Genomic DNA, 12,336 nt, shown 5'->3' with positions numbered 1-12,336 from the left:
CTTCCCTAGCAACAGGAGTTTTTAGATTGTTTGGCAAGTAAAGAACCTCAAAGTCATGGTCTTTTATTACCAAATGAGAAACTAACAAACTTAGCCTTTGGTTCATTTGCTCCCCAGCTCAACAGAACTTAACTTTAACATTTCTTAAAGATGTTTTTAAAAAGTTTTTGATTTCTTAAAGTATTTTTGAATCCCAAATTGGCTTCTGCAGTATGTTTAAATTTGATATAAGATATATGAACACTGTCATTACTCTCTTTATTCAAAATACAATTTATATGAAGCAAACTTTAGTAAGAAAAGGTATGTTGGAGGAGTTTTTGTAATCAGCTTAAAATCATGTCTATTTTCTATGGTTTAAATGTAGGGAAAAAAGATTAAGTTTATTTCAGTTGAATCTTTTCAAGCAAAATGTTGTTTTAAAGTTAAGTCAGACAAATCTCCAAATTTAAATAAGACATGTTTCAGTTGAAAACATACATTTTCTATCTTGCTTCAGCTCAAAGACAGACAAATTATACAGCCCATCCGCAATACCACATAAGAAGCTGTAGCATGGTCGTTTGGTGAGTGAACAGTGTGTGCAGGTTTTGACCGGCCTCTTTGTAGAATGCCAGCAAGAGGAAGCACTGGCTAACCTGTTGCTAAGCAACAATGCTTCATGGACCAGAACTTGTGGAAACCAAAGACAGGGTAGGGGTATGAATTGTCCAAGTTCACAAAGAGAAAAAGACGGGGCAGTGTACAGATGAATGGAGATCTGGGAAGCTACCTTTTGAAAACTGAGCAAAAGCAGTTCAAGTGAGTATTTGAGAAATAAACCAAAGGCCCAGTGCTCAAGTTCTTCCATGCACATTACAAACACTGAACTCTGAGGAGTTGTGTGTGTGGAACCACTAAATAACCAACAAAATAAGAGCAGAAATAATACTAAAGTGAATTTTTATTAACACACTCAAGACATTTTGCTAAAAATGTCACCTTTCATTGGTATTGAAAGACAACACTACAGTTTTACTAAGAGAGCATTACATTTCCAATCTGAAGCACAAAGAATTCAGCAAAATCAAATGGGAAGGTTAGCATTGTTATGTATACAAGAACTGGATTTTCCCTTAAATAGATTACACTAAAGAAAGTGTTTTTAAAAAACTATGAACATTTCCGTTTTACCCCACTTGTGAAGAGATTGAAATTTTCAGTTGTCTTCAGAAAATCTTAAATATGTAAATTTATGTTCTTTCCAAGCAGAGCAACCAAGTGGTCCTTGGCACATAGCCTCTCTAAACCTAGAGAAAATCCAGGATTGAAAACCTATAAATAGTTGAAAGGGGGAGACACCATTATCCCCAAGGCCTATGGTTACCAAATAATTTTCTTTTGTGTGGGTGGTTTTATTTTTAAAAATTTTCCAGCTTTATTGAGGTGCAGTTGACACAACTGGAATGCATTTAAGGTGTGCAATGTAATGTCTGAGTGTCATATACATCATGAAAGGGTGCACACTGTCACATCCTCGCCCTCACATATTTACCTTTATTATTGTTTTTGGTGAGAATGCTTATGATCTACTTTTAGCAAATTTCAGTTAAACAATACAGAATTATCAACTATAGTCTCTGTGCTCTACATTAGCTCCTCAGAACTTACTCATCTTATAACTGAAAGTTTGCATCCTTTTATCAACCAACCTCTACCCATTTCCCCCACCCCCTACCCCTGGCAACCACTATTCTACTCCATGAGTTCAACTTTTTTTTTTTTTTAGATTCCCCATGTAAGTGGCAGAATTTGTCTGCCATTTCTTTCACTTAGCATCATGCCATCTGAATAATATCCATCGTGTCTACATTACATTTTCTTTATCTATTCACCTATCAATGAACACAAGTTGTTTTTGTACCTTGACTATCGTGAACAGTGCTTCAGTGAACATAGGAATCCTGATATCTCTCAAGGTAGTGATTTTGTTTCCTTTGGATATATACCCAGAAGTGGCATTGCTGGAAAATCTGGTAGTTCTCTTTTTATTTTCGTGGGAAAGCCCGTAGCGATTGTATCAGTTTACACTTCCACTAACAGGGCACAAGAGTTTCCTTTGCTGTACATCTTCCCCAGGATTTTTCTTTTCTCTTTGATACTGGCCATCCTAAAGGAAGTAAGGTGGTACCTCATTGTGGGTTTGATTTGCATCTCCTTGATGTTTGGTTATGTTCAGCACCTTTTTGTGTGTCTGTCGGCCATCTGTATATCTTCTTTGGAAAAAGTGTCCATTCTGGTCCATTGCCTTTTATTCATTATTTATGTATTTATTTATTTATTTATTTTTGGATACTGATTGTATGAATTCCTTGTATCACATATGACACTTGCTAATATTTTCTCCCATTCCACAGGTTGTCTTTTCATTGTGTTGGTGTCAAAAGAGGCAGAAGCTTTTTAGTGTGATGAAGTCCCGTTTGTTAATTATTGCTTTTGTTACCTGTGTTTCTGGTATCAAATCCAAAAACTAACTGTCAAGAACAATGTTAAGGAGCTTATCCCCTAAAAACATAGGAGTTTCATAGTTTCAGGTCTTATGTCTAAGTCTTGAGTCCATTTTGAATTGATTTTTCTGTATGGTGAAAAGTAAGGGTCCAATTTCATTATTTTGCATGGGGATATCCAGTTTTCCCATCACTATTTATTAAAGAGGCTATCCTTTGCCAAAGGCTATCCTTGGTGCCTTTGTTGAAAATTGATTGACCATATATCTGTGAGTTTATTTCTAGGTTCCCTGTTCTGTTCCATTGATCTGTGTCTGTTTTTATGCAAATACCAAACTGTTTTGACCAATACAGCTTTGTGATATAGTTTGAAATCAGGAAGAGTAATGTTCTCAGCTTTGCAACTTCTTACTCAAGATTACTTTACCTATTTGGGGGTCTTTTCTGGTTCCATATGAATTTTAGATTTTTTTAAAATTTCTGTAAAAAACGCCACTAAAATATGATAGGGACTGCTTTGATAAGGATAGAGATCTATTGCTTGTTACAGATTGCAGATTGCTTCCCATAATATGGATAATTTAACAGTATTAATTCTTCCTTCCAGTCCTTGAACACAGAATATCTTTCCATTTATTTATGCCATCTGTAATGTCTTTCATCAATGTTTTATAGTTTTCAGTATACAGTTAAATTTATTTCTAAGTATTTTATTCTTTTGGAAGCTGCTGTAGATGAGACTGTTTTCTTGATTTTCTATCCAATAGTTTGTTGTTGGTGTATAGAGATGTAACTGATTTTTATATATTGGTTGTGTATCCTGCAACTTTATTAAATCCATTTATTAGTTTTAACAGGTTTTTTTGGTAGAGTCTTTAGGGTTTTTTGTATACAGTATCATGTCATTTACAAACAGAGACAATTTTACTTCTTTCTTTCATATTTGGATGCATTTCTTTTTTCTTCTTGCTTAACTGCTCACCTAGGCTCCCCCAGTACTGTGCTGAATAGGAGTGGCAAGAGTGGGCATCTTTGTCTTGTTCTTGATATTAGAGGAAAAACCTTCTAGCTTTTGCTACTGAGAGTAGTGGTAGCTGTGTTCTTGTCATGTATGATTATATTGAGGTACATTCCATATATACCTAATGTGTTGAGATTTTTATTATTACAGGACATTGAATTTTGTCAAACACTTTTTCTGTATACCTATTGCCATGATCATAAGATTTGTATACTTCATTTTATTAATAAAATATATCACATTAACTGATTTACATGTTTTGAACCCCAGGATTAAATCCCACTTGATCATAGTATATGATCCTTTTAATGTACTGTTGGATTTGGTTTGCTAGTATGTTATTGAGAATTCTTGCATCTATGTTCATCGGACATTGGGCTGTAAATTTCTTTCCTGCAGTGCATCTGTCTGGCTTGGTATTGGGTAATACTGGCCTCATAAAATGAGTCTGGAAGTGTTCCCTCCTCAATATTTTTAAAGAATTTCAAAAGAACTGGTGTTAACTTTTCTCTAAATGTTTGGTAGAATTTACCAGTGAAGCCATCTAGTATGGACTTTTCTTTTTTGGGAGCTTTTTGATTACTGATTCATAATCGGTATGTGCAGATTTTGTATTTTGTCATAACCCAGTCCTGATAGATTGTATAATCCTTAGAATTTGTTCTTTTCTTCTAGTTATCCAATTTGTCTCAGTACAATTTTTCATAGTAGTTTCTCATCATCCTTAGTATTTTTTTGCTGTATCAGTTGTAATGTCTCTTCTTTCATTTCTGATTTTATTTATGAGTCTTCTCTTTTTTCTTAGTGTAACTCAAGGTTTTTAAATTTATTTATCTTTAAAAAAACAGCTCTTAGGGCGGCAGCGGCGGCGGCGGTTGTGATCCGGGGCCGGTGAGACCCGCTGCGGCAGCTGGTGGCTCAGGGGGCTGGCGTGGACGCGGGCAGAGGCGGCCCCAGCGGCGCCCTCCTCGTCCCGCCGGGCCGGGAGTGTGCGCGCCAGTCCCCCTGCCGCATCCCCGCCGTCCGCACCGCCGCGCCTCCTCCCCGCGCTCTGGGCCCCGGCCTCGCCCCCTACCCAGGACCAGCGATTTCAAACCCAGAGACCCACCTCCGCCGAGATGAAAGGCCATCCTCATCGGCCGGCTCGAGCAGATGAAGTTCCGGAGGGGGCTGTGAAGCCACCACAAACAAACTACCCACTTGTGTTTTTGGAACTCATGGAACTGCTTTTTTAGGCCCAAAGGATGTAGTTCCTTACTCAGAAAATAACGAAAAGTACAGCCAACCAAATAAATGAAAAGGCCTTAATGAAGGTTTATGGGAGATAGATAACAATCCAAAAGTGATATTTTCAAGTCAACAGGCATCAACTAAACAATCAAATGTATCATCTGATGTTGAAGCTGATGAGAAACAAACAAATATTTCAGAGGAAGATACTGACCAAGAGAAAAAGCCGGCAGTGAGGATGTGACTAAAGCAAGTGACGTAACCCCTCCAAATGCTGCTGGAAGGGGAAGGAAGAGAAAGGCAGAAAAACAAGTAGAAACCGAGGAGGCAGGAGCAGTGACGACAGCAGCAGCATCTGTTCACCTAAAAGTAAGTCCGAAAAGAGGGCGACCCTTAGGCGCAGAAGCCGAGGTTCCCGACAGAACGGCGGACCCGCGCTGGGAACAGCCCTGCCCATCAGAGTGGCGAGGTGACTAAGAAAGACAAAGTAAGACAAAGGGGCAAGAGGAAAACGGCCTAAAAAGCAGCTTAGCAAGGATGAAGAAGGCCAGAAGGAAGAAGATAAGCCAAGAAAAGAGCCAGACAGAAAAGAGGCTAAGAAAGAAGTTGAATCAAATAGGAAATATTTAGCTAAAACAGGAGTTACATCAACTTCTGATTCCGAGGAGGAAGGAGATGAGCAGGAAAGTGAAAAGAAGATAAAAGGTGGAAGAAATGTTCAGACTGCTCACAGAAGGAATGTGCTGAAGGGCCAACATGAGAAAGCAGCAGCAGGCAGAACACGCAAGCAAGAGGAACAAATGGAAACTGAGCATTTGGCGCTGTAGAGCATTTCAGATGCAGCTTGTGTGCAATGCATTATTATAAATAAAACTAATAAAGTTTATTGTATTCCCAGCCAAACATGTAATCTACAGTAGTAAAAAAATATATCTCATTTTGGGCTCAAAGCATTAATCCAGTTACTTAAAAGAGAATACAAGTGTAGCAAACGGGAGATGAAGATCTTAAGACAGACTCATTGTACTGAATTTCGCCCCCACCTCCCTGCCCCGATGGAAGAATGTTCCAGAGTCTAGATTGAGAACTTCATTAATGACATTATAACTGTGCTATGATTGTTTTAAAAAAATTTTCCTGTAAGGTACACACTACATACTAAGGATGGCCGTCATTCCTGTTGAAAGATTTTTACCAAGCTTACAATGAAGCTTTTGTGTTTGATAGTTATAAGGAACTCAGATGAAGATGGTGGTTATGCATTGTTTCATTTAGAAAACATAAAAATCATTTTGTTTTGAAGCTAGGTGTACACTGGAATAGCAATTATATCCTAGAAAATGGGGCAGTGTGCCTGTCTCTTGATATTCCTTTGTTGTTTAACTCTTTAGAATCTTCATAATTGTTTTTTTTCAATCCTGAGAGATTGAAACAGTAGACTTGTTAAGAAAACAAAAATGAAACTAACCAAAATTTTAAAATGAAGTTTTAAAAAAACAGCTCTTAGTTTTATTGCTCTTTTCCATTATCTTTCTAGTCTCTATTTCATTTATTTCTGATCTGATATTTGTTATTTACTCCTTACTACTAACTTCCATCTTAATTTGTTCTTCTTTTACTAATTCCTAAAGTCAGGGTGTTTAAGATCTTTCTTTTTCTTAATATAGGTGTTTATCTCTATAAATGTCCCTCTTAAAGCTGTTTCACTGGACTCTTAGTTTTGATATGTTGTGCTTCCATTTTCATCTGTTTCAAGATATTTTTTTATTTGTTGATTTCTACTTTCACCCATTGGTTGTTCAAGAGCATGCTACTTAATCTCCACATATTTGTGAACTTTCGAGTTTTCCTCTTGTTATTAATTTCTAGTTTCACACCATTGTGGTCAGAAAAAATGCTCGAAATCATTTAGACCTTCTTAAATTTGTTAATAATTGCTCTATGTCCTATGATATGATATATCCTTGAGAATGTTCTGATGGTGCTTGAGAAGAATGTGTATTTGGCTTCTGTTGGATAGAATGTTCTGTCTATGTTTATTAGGTCCATTTGGGGTAAGGTATAGTTCAAGTCCAGTGTTTGCTTGTTTATTTTACTTCTGGATGATCTTACTACTGTTGAAAGCAGGGTATTGAAGTCCCCTGTTACTATTGTATTATTGTCTATTTTTCCCTTTAGATCTGTTAATATTTGTTTTATATATTTAGGTTCTCCAATATTGGGTGCATAAATAGTTATAATTGTTACATCCTCTTGATAAATCAATCCTTTTATCATTATGTAATAACCATTTTGTCTCTTGTTACAGTTTTTGGCTTAAAGTGTATTTTGTCTGATACAAGCATAGCTACACCTGCTCTCTTTCAGTTTGAATTTACATGGAATATCTTTTTCTATCTCTTCATTTTCAGTCTATATGTGTCCTTAAAGCTGAACTGAATTGTTTGTAGACAGCATATTGTTGAGACCTTTAAAAAATCCATTTAGCTGCTCTGTGTCTTTTGTTGCAGAATTTAGCCCATTTACATTTATGTAATTATTTATAGGTATGGACATACTTTTCCATTTTGGTAACTGCTTTCATGCTGTCTCATAGTTCCATTATTTCCCTTCCTCTCTTGCACTACTCCTTTGTGATTTGATGATTTTCTGTAGTGTTATGCTTTGATTCATTTTTCTTTATTCATTTGTGTCCTATAGGTTTTTTACTGTGATTACCTTGAAGATTCCATAAAAGAGCTTATAGTTATAATTCTTATTTAAGCTGATAACAACCAAACTTAGAATGCATACAAAAGCTCTACATCATTATCCTCCCCCATTTTATGTTTTGATGTCAAAATTTACATCCTATTTTTTTACATGAAGAACATTATGTTTACTATCATCCCCCCTTCACCAAGTCCCCCGCACATACCCCATTAGAGTCACTGTCCATCAGTGTAGTAAGATGCTGTAGAGTCACTACTTGTCTTCACTGTGTTCCACAGCCCTCCCAATGCGCCCCCCCAAATTATACATGCTAATCGTAATGTCCCCTTTCTTTTTCCCCGCCCTTATCCCTCCCTTCCCACTCATCCTTCCTAGTCCCTTTCCCTTTGGTAACTGTTAGTCCATTCTTGGGTTCTGTGATTCTGCTCCTGTTTTGTTCCTTCAGTTTTTCTTTGTTCTTATACTGCACATATGAGTGAAATCATTTGATACTTGTCTTTCTCTGCCTGGCTTATTTCACTGAGCATAATACCCTCTAGCTCCATCCATATTGTTGCAAATGGTAGGATTTGTTTTCTTCTTATGGCTGAATAATATTCCATTATGCATATATACCATGTCTTCTTTATACATTCATCTACTGATGGACACTTAGGTTGCTTCCATATCTTGGCTATTGTAAATAGTGCTTCAGTAAACATAGGGGTGCATCTGTCTTTTTCAAACTGGGCTGCTACATTCTTAGGGTAAATTCCTAGAAGTGGAATTCCTGGGTCAAATGGTATGTCTATTTTGAGCTTTTTGAGGAACCTCCATACTGCTTTCCACATGGTTGAGCTAATTTACATCCTCACCAGCAGTGTTGGAGGGTTCCCCTTTCTCCACAACCTCACCAACATTTGTTGTTGCTTGTCTTTTGGATGGAGGCAATCCTCACTGGTGTGAGGTGATAATCTCATTGTGGTTTTAATTTGCACTTCTCTGATAACTAGCGATGTGGAGCATCTTTTCATGTGTCTGTTGACTATCTGAATTTCTGCTTTGGAGAACTGTCTGTTCAGCTCCTCTGCCCATTTTTTAATTGGATTATTTGCTTTCTGTTTGTTGAGGTGCATGAGCTCTCTATATATATTGGATGTCAACACTTTATTGGATCTGTCATTTATGAATATGTTCTCCCATACTGTAAGGTACCTTTTTGTTTTATTTCTGGTGTCCTTTCCTGTACAGAAGCTTTGCAGCTTGATATAGTCCCACATGTTCATTTTTGCTTTTGTTTCCCTTGCATGGGGAGATATGTTCATGAAGAATTCGCTCATGTATATGTCCAAGAGATGTTTGCCTATATTTTTTTCAAAGAGTTTTATGGTTTCATGACTTACATTCAGGTCTTTGATCCATTTCGAACTTACTTTTGTGTATGGGGTTAGACAGTGATCCAGTTTCATTCTCTTACATGTATCTGTCCAGTTTTGCCAGCACCGTCTGTTGAAGAGATTGTCATTTCCCCATTGTATGTCCATGGCTCCTTTATCATATATTAATTGACCATATATGTTTGGGTTAATGTCTGGAGTCTCTATTCTGTTCCACTAGTCTGTGGCTCTGTTCTTGTGCCAGTACCAAATTGTCTTGATTACTGTGGCTTTGTAATAGAGCTTGAAGTTGGGGAGTGAGATCCCCCCTCCACACTTTATTCTTCCTTCTCTGGATTGCTTTGGCTATTCGGGGTCTTTGGTGTTTCCATATGAATTTTTTAATTATTTGTTCCAGTTCGTTGAAGAATGTTGTTGGTAATTTGATAGGGATTGCATCAAATCTGTATATTGCTTTGGGCCGGATGGCCATTTTGACGATATTAATTCTTCCTAGCCAAGAGCATGGGATGAGTTTCCATTTGTTAGTGTCCTCTTTAATTTCTCTTAAGAGTGTTTTATAGTTCTCAGGGTATAGGTCTTTCACTTCTTTGGTTAGGTTTATTCCTAGGTATTTTATTCTTTCTGATGTAATTGTGAATGGAATTGTTTTCCTGATTTCTCTTTCTATTAGTTCATTGTTAGTAAAGCCACAGATTTCTGTGTGTTAATTTTATATCCTGCAACTTTGCTGTATTCCGATATCAGTTCTAGTAGTTTTGGAGTGGAGTCTTTAGAGTTTTTTATGTACAATATCATGTCATCTGCAAAAAGTGACAGTTTAACTTATTCTTTACTAATCTGGATTGCTTGTATTTCTTTGTTCTGTCTAATTGCCATGGCTAGGACCTCCAGTACTATGTTGAATAACAGTGGGGAGAGTGGGTATCCCTGTCTTGTTCCCAATCACAGAGGAAAAGCTTTCAGCTTCTTGCTGTTCAGTATGATGTTGGCTGTGGGTTTATCATATACGGCCTTTATTATGTTGAGGTACTTGCCCTCTATACCAATTTTCTTCAGAGTTCGTATCATGAATGGATGTTGAATTTTGTCAAATGCTTTTTCAGCATCTATGGAGATGATCATGTGGTTTTTGTGTTTCTTTTTGTTGATGTGGTGGATGATGTTGATAGATTTTCAAATGTACCATCCTTGCATCCCTGGGATGAATCCCACTTGGTCATGGTGTATGATCCTTTTGATGTATTTTTGAATTTGGTTTGTAATATTTTGTTGAGTATTTTTGCATCTACGTTCATCGGGGATATTGGTCTGTAATTTTCTTTTTTGGTGGGGTCTTTGCCTGGTTTTGGTATTAGGGTGATGTTGGCTTCATAGAATGAGTTTGGGAGTGTCCCCTCCTCTTCTATTTTTTGGAAAATTTTAAGGAGAATGGCTATTATATCTTCCCTGTGTGTCTGATAAAATTCTGAGGTAAATCCATCTGGCCAGGGGGTTTTGTTCCTGGGTAGTTTTTTGATTACTGCTTCAATTTCTTTGCTGGTGATTGGTTTGTTTAGATTTTGTGTTTCTTCCTTGGTCAGCCTTGGAAGGTTGTATTTTTCTAGGAAGTTGTCCATTTCTTCTAGGTTTTCCTGCTTCTTAGCATACAGGTTTTCATAGTATTCTCTAATAATTCTTTGTATTTCTGTGGGGTCTGTCATGATTTTTCCATTCTCATTTCTGATTCTGTTGATGCATGTTGATTCTGTTTTTCTCTTAATAAGTCTGGCTAGAGGCTTATCTATTTTGTTTATTTTCTGAAAGAACCAGCTCTTGGTTTCATTTATTTTTTCTATTATTTTATTCTTCTCAATTTTATTTATTTCTTCTCTGATATTTATTATGTCCCTCCTTCTGCTGACTTTAGGCCTCATTTGTTCTTCTTTTTCCAATTTCAATAGCTGTGACATTAGACTATTCATTTGGGATTGTTCTTCCTTCTTTAAATATGCCTGGATTGCTATATACTTTCCTCTTAAGACTGCTTTTGCTGCATCCCACAGAGGTTGGGGCTTTGTGTGGTTGTTCTCATTTGTTTCCATATATTGCTTGATCTCTATTTTTATTTGGTCATTGATCCATTGATTATTTGAAAGCATGTTGTTAAGCCTCCATGTGTGTGGGGTCTTTTTGCTTTCTTTGTAAAATTTAGTTCTAGTTGTATCCTTTGTGGTCTGAAAAGTTGATTGGTAGAATTTCAATCTTTCTGAATTTACTGTGGCTCTTTTTGTGGCCTAGTATGTGGTCTATTCTAGAGAATGTTCCAGTGTGCACTTGAGAAGAATGTGATCCTGTTGCTTTTGGATGTAGAGTTCTATAGATGTCTATTAGGTCCATCTATTCTTCTGTGTTGTTCAGTGCCTCTGTGTCCTTACTTATTTTCTGTCTGGTGGATCTGTCCTTTGGAGTGAGTGGTGTGTTGAAGTCTCCTAGAATGAATGCATTGCATTCTATTTCCTCCTTTAGTTCTGTTAGTATTTGTTTCAGGTATGTTGGTGCTCCTGTATTGGGTGCATATATATTTATAATGGTTATATCCTCTTGTTGGACGGAGCCCTTTATCATTATGTAATGTCCTTATTTATCTCTTGCTACTTTCTTTTTTTCGAAGTCTATTTTGTCTGATACTAGTACGGCAACACTTGCTTTTTTCTCCCTGTTGTTTGCATGGAATATCTTTTTCCATCCCTTGACTTTTAGTCTGTGAATGTCTTTGGGTTTGAGATGGGTCTCTTGTAAGCAGCATATAGATGGGTCTTGCCTTTTTATCCATTCTATTACTCTGTATCTTTTGATTGGTGCATTCAGTCAATTTACATTTAGGGTGATTATTGAAAGATATGTACTTATTGCCATTGCAGGCTTTAGATTCGTGGTTACCAAAGATTCAAGGTTAGCTTCTTTAGTATCATACTGTCTAACTTAACTCACTTATTGAGCTATTATAGACATTGTCTGGTGATTCTTTATTTCTCTCCCTTCTTATTCCTCCTCCTCCATTCTTTATATGTTAGGTGTTTTATTCTGTGCTCTTTTGTGTTTCCTTTAACTGCTTTTGTGAGTAGTTGATTTTATTTTTTTCCTTTAGTTAGTATTTGGTTGGTCTGCTTTCTTTGCTGTGATTTTATTTTCTCTGGTGACATCTGTTTAGCCTTAGGAGTGCTCCCATATAGAGCAGTCCCTCTAAAATAGCCTGTAGCGGTGGTTTGTGGGAGGCAAATTCCCTCAACTTTTGCTTGTCTGAGAATTGTTTAATCCCTCCTTCATATTTAAATGATAATCGTGCTGGATACAGTATTCTTGGTTCAAGGCCCTTCTGTTTCATTGCATTAAATATATTATGCCATTCTCTTCTGGCCTGTAAGATTTCTGTTGAGAGGCGGAGCCAACATGGCGGTGTGAGTAGGACACTGGGAATCTCCTCCCAAAAACATGTATATTTTTGAAAATACATCAAATACAACTAATC

The 12,336-nt window shown here is 36.9% G+C and overlaps 1 pseudogene; it reads left to right on the top strand.

The window, feature by feature from the left end:
- The first annotated feature begins 555 nt into the window (after positions 1–555).
- Positions 556–5,564, top strand: LOC140845565 (PC4 and SFRS1-interacting protein pseudogene; annotated as a pseudogene).
- Positions 5,565–12,336: the final 6,772 nt, after the last annotated feature.

This window comes from Manis javanica, chromosome 2, assembly GCF_040802235.1.
Source record: "Manis javanica isolate MJ-LG chromosome 2, MJ_LKY, whole genome shotgun sequence".
In the NCBI taxonomy this organism is placed as follows: domain Eukaryota; kingdom Metazoa; phylum Chordata; class Mammalia; order Pholidota; family Manidae; genus Manis; species Manis javanica.
This window is presented reverse-complemented; position numbering and strand designations above follow the sequence as displayed.